The sequence below is a fragment of the Zosterops lateralis genome (assembly GCF_965231275.1).
Source record: "Zosterops lateralis genome assembly, chromosome: Z".
Classification (NCBI taxonomy): Eukaryota; Metazoa; Chordata; class Aves; order Passeriformes; family Zosteropidae; genus Zosterops; species Zosterops lateralis.
The window spans coordinates 55,879,062-55,886,556 of record NC_139800.1 but is presented as its reverse complement, the minus strand read 5'-3'; the positions used below and the strand labels follow the sequence as shown (position 1 = coordinate 55,886,556).

The following is a 7,495-nucleotide window of genomic DNA, read 5'->3' as shown; positions in this document are numbered from 1 at the left end:
TTTTTTTTTTTTTTTTAATTTTTTTTTTTTTTTTTTTTTTTTTTTTTTTTTCTGTCTGTATGTGTGTGTGTGAGAGAGAGAGAGAGCCTGGGGTGGAGTAGAATTCATCTTAAGAACCTACTGGTTTAGAGACCTTAATTCACAGAGCTGGCTATATGAAAAATAATGTCTAATGAATGTTTTATATGTCTTATGAAATTCAAGTACTCCCCTGGAAATGGCAGGAGGCCCTTATTAGGGCAAGACCTGGGAAAGTGACACATCACTGCTACTTGCTTTCCACCTCATATACCAAAACAAATATGACTCTGAGCCATTTCCATTTCTTTTACGCGTTCACTCCTTTATGCTCACCTGGAGTGTGAATGACAATACAATTGTAGTGGGAACAGACAAACATCACCACTTATGCTTTTCTGATTTTTCATGAGATGAATGTGGATTCATTTCATGTAGTAAATTATATTGACTGGGTTTACTTTTCTTTGTGGGTTGAATATTAACGGTGACTTCATTTCTTAATGACTAACTTGTGATTTCATGGTTTCAACAAGCTGACACATGTCTAAAAGAGTACAAACTGAACACTACATTGCAAATGATATATTAATTGTTTGTAGTTCATCTTTCTGTTTGCATGTTGTTAACAGCTTGCAGATGAATTAAAATGCATTTTTGTTCACTATTTAAAATTTTTGAAGCAATTTTGGAATAACTAAAAAGAACACTCTATGTATTTCATATGTAAAATATGTGATTGTTTGCCTTTGTCATGAAATTTTGTTTCTCTTTCGTGGTTTCTTAATTGAGACTTTTCCAGGCAAGAAGGGAGAATCAGAGAATGGCCATGACAACATTTTCAATAAAAGATTTCAGAAGCATATTCACTGTGACATAGCAAAGAGGACATGAGGAGAACCTTTACCAAAGAAGGAGTGCTAACTGGACACTGTAACAAATAATCTTTATTTCTCTAAAATTTCTCTATTTTCTTACTTTCTTCATTTTCTTCTACATACATTTATTTAAAGCCTGGTGCAAAGCATTTTCACATAGATCTGTTCCATAAAGGAGCTTGTTTTCATGTATATGTGTATTCCTTTGTATAAAGGAGCTGAGTATTGGTTTGGAGCTGAGTATTGGTTTGTGGTTTGGTTTTTCGGGATTTTTGTTGGTTGGTTTGGTTTTTTGAGACTTGTAAAAAAGTAAATTGTTTAGTGAAATGGCTTTAATGTACCTTGAGGGTATCTCAGCTATACATCTTCCATGTAGGCAAATGAATAAAAATATCCATTAGAATGGGTATAGCTGTAATTGCTCACTTAAAACCCCCCACGACATCTCACCTTTTATGCAGCTGTTATAAGTTACAAGGACTCTCGTGTTCTTTTATTTGCCATAAATTCAGTTTTGGTCATGAGCTGAATACAGTGCTAATATCTGTATATATTTTGTAAACACCTCTTAACATTCACCAAAATAACTTCAAATTCATTACAAAATGCATGTATTGATCTGTGCTTTCATAGAAAGATAGATAATATTGAGAAGCCCCTTGACAGAGGTAAACATCAAGTACAAATGTAACAGCACAGTAAAGCATCAGAATAAAAATTATGGTACACAGTAGAAACTGTGAAGTCAATATATGCAGAAACATCATTGCAGTCCTTATTCTGGATTCTTGAGGTTCTGCTTGTGTCAGGGAGGAAAAGCAACAGAACTTTTAGTACCTCCCATTTGTCATGCTTCCCTCTGAGGTGCGTTGCAAAACCAGTGCATCCTAATTGCACCTTAAAAGCAGAATTATTTATAAAAGGGAAAGCTAGACCCTATGGACTGTGAGTCATTCACATCCAAACTATAAAACAAACCAAATTAATCTAACAATTCCAAAGGGAGCTATATATTTTAAGCAAAGTAGGGGAAGAAAAGAAGCCCACAACTGTTTGATATAAAATGTGCAGCACCATGTTAAGGAAATGGTTTGCTACTGAATAGCAGTTTCTAATTTATGAGGCAATAAGTGGCAATTAGATATAAAATCCAATATTTGTATTTTGCTAGAATCTGAGTATAAATTGGTATCATTATGTGTTTCCTTATTTTCTAACAACTCATTCAGAAACAATATCAAGCTAGTCACCTAAAATAATATAGAAGTGGTCCCAAGTTTTTGCTGGGATCAAAAGAGATAGATAGACCTGTATTCAGAGCTGTGAGGTCTCTTTTTGCTTTTACTTTTATAAAAATGTATTTTTTGCCAAATTCTTGCTACTAGGAGATGACCCTTAGTTACCTCAGTTTACAGTGTAGTTTACTAACCTCTGAGAAGCGGTTCCTGACTCACACCAGTCAGGGGAGACAATTAATAGGCCTGTTTAATTTTACTTCCTTTTTGCTTTCAGTAACACCCCAGGAGGAAGCAAGGATCATTTATCCCAGCTAAACTTCCTTGCTCTCAATATAACTGCAGAGCTATCATTTACTGTTTGTAACCCTATAACTAGGTAGGAGGCAGGGTGTAATTCTGTCACTCATCTGTAGAGGAACAGTGGTGGCAGGCAGCAGAATTTTGCCAGTTTCTGCTCAGCTGCTCTCCTGTGAAAGGCAGAAAACTCCTCCAGCAGCGGAGAGAGAAACTGGGGCAGAAGGGACTTGGGTAAAAGGCTCAAGAGGGGGGAGAAGCAGCTTTTGATCTTTTGTCTCCTACAGGGTAAGCCTTGCAGAGAATTATATTTAATTTCAGGAAATGGAATTGGACTAACTGTCAAGTCCTGGCCATAACTGCTGACTGTTGAGTCTGAGTTTTAAATAGTTTCTCATTTTTCTATCACAATTTAAATAAAACTCTTCACATATTTATCCTAAGACAGGGTCTAATGGCCACAGAAACAAGAATCCTTTTGCCAACACCAGGTCTACAACCAGTGGCTGACATGCATTATCAGAGACCTTCTCCTCTCTCCATTCTGGAAGCAGGTAAGAGAACTCTGGATCCCCATGTCCCCAACTGCCACCCCCAGACTCTGCAGTCACTTTGGATGCTTTTCTGGTTTCCCATAACTGTCACTGGTGTCTACATCTAAGAACATCATGGAGTAGCAGTCAGGGGTCAGGCAAGCTTTGGCAGTCCCCCCCAACACCCAGACCCAGGTCCCCAGCACACAGCAGATTTCTGCAGCCAGCAGGTCAGGTTGGCAGGTTGGTGCTGCTGTCCCCTGCAGCAGGGAGTCCCCTGCTGCTGCCACTGCTGCTTCGTGGTGGCCTTGTATAGGTCAGGGTCAGCTGTCCCAAACCTCACTTGAAAGCATGGCCAGTTACTGCAGCTTTGAGGGGAATGCATCCATGTTGCATCCTCTGTCCTTGCCAGGACAGCTGCTCCAACACCTGCGAGGCAATATGCCCTGTGGCACATCACTGCCTTGCCCAAGAACGTTTAGACTTATTTGAACTCAGAGAAGGACCCCTCCTTCTGTCCAAACTGCTGACTTTGTGTGCTGTGATCTGAGCCTGACCCTTATTTAAGGCTTCTCCACAGAACCAGCTAAAAGTGTCCTTGACCCTCCCTTATTGTGGAGTGCCTACTACAAAGGCTCCCAGCACCCTTGGCCAAGGGCAACTGGTCAAGGTTTGAGCTCCACTCCATGTATTTGCCAGCTCAGACCGACAGCTGTCTCATTAGGTGGGTATTCCTATTTGTTTAGGGCTTTTAAATCTCATTAAAGGTAGAAGTTCTTCAAATTATAGTATTGTAATAGATGCATTCTTTGTGTTACTGATTAGTCTCCTTCTTGAAACCCTCAGAAGACTAATTGCTACTCACTGCTCTCTGTATGTTCTTCCATGTGTTCACCCCAGATGGCCAATTGATCTAATTTGATGTCTGAGGCAGCCATAGCTTCTCGTGGCCTGGCAGATATTAATGTTTCACAGTAGCACGATTACAGATCCCTCCTTTCTGGGTTGCATTTCAGCTGCAGGGGAAGGCAGACAGATCCTGCTGCCCAGCCCAAGGCGAACACTGATGTGTGCAGCCACTGACAGCAGGCACTTTGTGTGCAGGGAGGGGGAAAACGTGCTGCTTTTATTGATGTTACTCTTCCTCATTGTGAGAAGAAAGGGTTCAGATCTTTTAAAAAACATTGGATTTAAAAACCTGCTACTTGTGGTTGAAATTTTAGTTTTGATTATACAAGTTTTACATCAGCTTTTAAGTTACAGAGGGTTATTTATTATGAATCCCAGCTGAGGGCTAATAACATTAAAGGATTTTGGTTCTTGATTTTTCTAAAGACTACTCAGATTAAAATATTTAAATAAAACTTCACAGATGTTGCTTTTCAAAAAGGAAATCCAGTTGTCTGTTTGTAGAAACATCAATTAGAACTAATTTTGTGTATAACCCACTGTATAAAAACCTTTGCTTCTTTTGCTGCAAAGTGTATTTCTTCCAGAGACCAAATTTCCCTCCAAATGCTGCTACAGGTAATGCTCATGTCTTTTGTCTTTAATCTCTGCTTCAAGTGGCAACTGCATTGGACAGAACCCAAATGTCCTTTGAAACAGATTAAAATTTAATTGTAGAGGGAAGAATAGAATTAATAAATGTCCATCTGTAGTTCTTGATCTCTTTTCTGGCTTGTAAGTTAGAAGAAGATAAAAAGAGGCAATCACTCTTTAAGCATATAATTAATTTAAATATTGGAATAACTTAGCATTCATGAATGCATCTCTCTTTTATCTCCTCATTTTACATCTTTGTTTATCTTATTAAAAAATGTGCACAGTCTGTTGATTTCATCTATGTCCAGTATGTTGCTGAAAAGGAAAGAAAATAATTTTAGTTTTACCATTAGTAACACAAATACACTGGAATTTGTATGCTGGCTTTTGCTTTTGTGGACAAAGGCATTTTACTTTTGAAGGAAAATATCAGTGGCTAATGATATCTGTCCTGTTTGACTAACACTGGTGATGATGTCTTCATTAGTCAGAACAAATGATAAATCTCCCCTTGCTGCAGAGTATTGCTGTGCTTTCTCAACCAGCCATTTTAATTTTCAGGTTGACAACCAGTCAGAAAGAATCCATTATGCATGATCAAAGCTCATTTGAGATAGTTTTTGCCTCTAAAATGATGAGCTGAACAGGTCTGAAGTAAGAGGAAAGATATTTGTGCTGTAATCTGCTGGTTCAGGTGCTGCCTGGTTGTCACTCTGCATGCTGACTTGTGCTGCTGATCTTGACCTCTTTATCCACTTTGTCAAGGCAAGATAGAGATCCAGGGAAACCCTGTCCTGCATACTGTGGATGGGTGAGAGGAGGGTTCACCAGGTCGACTCAGCACGCTTTGGGAGTTACTGTGGCTAAGCACCATTCCCATTTAGCATTTCAATTGTGCCAAGGTAGGGTACATGATACACTTTTATTTTTAGACACAGCCCCTGTGATTTTGTTTGAGTTGATCTGGTGGGATACACTGGGAAAAAAACTTTAACTGACCTGCATGCCAGTGTGCCATGGACCTGAAACTATTAGAGATTAATCAATACCAATAATTATCAAGGTATGTCTGTGATTTAAGGTTTGCTAGATTTGCAGTGAGACTTTTCAGAACCAGGCTGTAAATGTGGCACCATAGAGAGTACTTTGCAAATTCACATTGTTTCTGAATTTTATGATGAGGATTGCAGCAGCTCTACCAAGCCAAGAATTAGAGTAGGTGCTGCAGTGAGGAGGTAGAGACTCTGGCTCCATGAAATAAAGGTGCTAATTCATGTGTCTGACCTGGGGTTTTAACTAGCCTAGGAATCCCCACACAATCTAAATGAAGGTTGCCAACCTACCTCATCTTGGAGTAATGTGAGAAATTCAGTTACTTTCAGTAGAGGCTTTTAAGGACATAAAATATAAAAACTGCCCATCAGGATAAATCTCATATATGTGCATAAATGTACATATGTGTGTATATACATATATTGTGTGCATATATATATATATATACACACACACACATACATATATATGTATATGTATTAAACACATACATATCTCTGTATACATTTCCCTCAGGAAAAAAGGCATCCTCTTGGTGGCCTGTTGGGTAGGTCACACAGTTCAAATTAAAAGACAAGTTCAAGTCCTTGCCCTGAACCAGACAGATTGTCTATAGAGTAATGATTTTTGCTACATTCCTACAATTTCACAGTTTTCCTCCCAGTGTAAGAATCAGACCAGGTCATTCAGAAAGATGTGGAGGGTTTGGTGCACAGTGTGCAGGCAGAGTTAACATTGCTCTTCTCTCAATATTGCAATACTGCCCATGTTAGTTCTGCCTCTCTATATGGAAAGAAACAATACCATTTTCTTTTAAATTGTACATTCATAGCTGCATTTTAAACCTTACAGTACCTCACAATATCCTTATAAAAGGATATAAAGATACTGGTTTTTTCATAAACCAAATTTAATTTCTTTTTGTTTGTAAGGCAATACTACATATCCTTTCCTAACAAGAACAGTGTAATTCCTGGGCAAAAAGGTAATTTGAAATCTTTTGCTAGCAGGCTGGTTATGATTTTTCTTGTTTGCACTGTTTTGTGGTCTAAACCTTCAAAAGTATTTTTTTTCTCTGTGCAAAATTATTTACAAAATTATTTTTATAGCTTATACACTTCAGCTGATTATGGTAAGAAGAACCATAGAAAATTGTGTTTATTTCATCATGGTAATTTCCTCAATCTCAAAATGAGATTTTTTTCCCACTCTCCATGTAAAAAAAATGCAAACAAACAAAACGAAAAGACAAATTCTCACTTTACAATACCAGTTTTGTATTTTAATAAAGTGTAATCTTTAGTGATGCCAATGGAAAAAAAAAATGCCTTTCAAGTTGTTAAGATTTCATTTTTTTCACTGAGAGAATAAATATTCTGTATTTACTTCTATCCATCTGCTTTTGATTTAGGCATTTTGTTTCTTCTGTTTCTCATATTTTGAATGGGCTTTTAGTATGAGTTTGTTAAGTGCAGGCAGAAATCAAAGGTTGATTTGTAAGTAAAATGCTATCCTACAACTTAATCTGTTATTCCAACAACAACAAAAATACTTCTTCTCTTTCCTTGCCAAATCTGTAAAGCCTTATTGCAGAAAACCTCTGTACAGAAAGGTTTTAAAATTGAGCAATATAGTAAAACAACACCTTCTAACACTATCAAACCCCACAGCAATGTTTTTTTTGTGTAATGGTTATGATTTAATGCAGCAATTACACTAAACTGCTCTGGTAGTTTCAGCAAGTCCTGCAGTTTGCAATCCTCAACCAAGAGTTTTGCAATCTCTATGAGGTAAATGTTTTCACAGTAAAGATCCTTGATAATGTCTGGGCATTAACAGCATACAGTCCATCGCAGTGTTAGGTATGAGAAGGTGGTATGGCTGGTGAAGGCTGGGCAGAAAGCTTGTATTTTTCTCCGGAAAGTTTGGCAGAGCT

The 7,495-nt window shown here is 37.8% G+C and overlaps 1 long non-coding RNA gene across 1 annotated transcript; it reads left to right on the top strand.

Moving 5' to 3' along the window:
- Positions 1–2,519: 2,519 nt before the first annotated feature.
- Positions 2,520–4,045, top strand: LOC310922392. The gene is made up of 3 exons (XR_014592415.1): positions 2,520–2,716; positions 2,873–2,982; positions 3,978–4,045. It is a non-coding gene; the product is annotated as an uncharacterized lncRNA (long non-coding RNA).
- Positions 4,046–7,495: the final 3,450 nt, after the last annotated feature.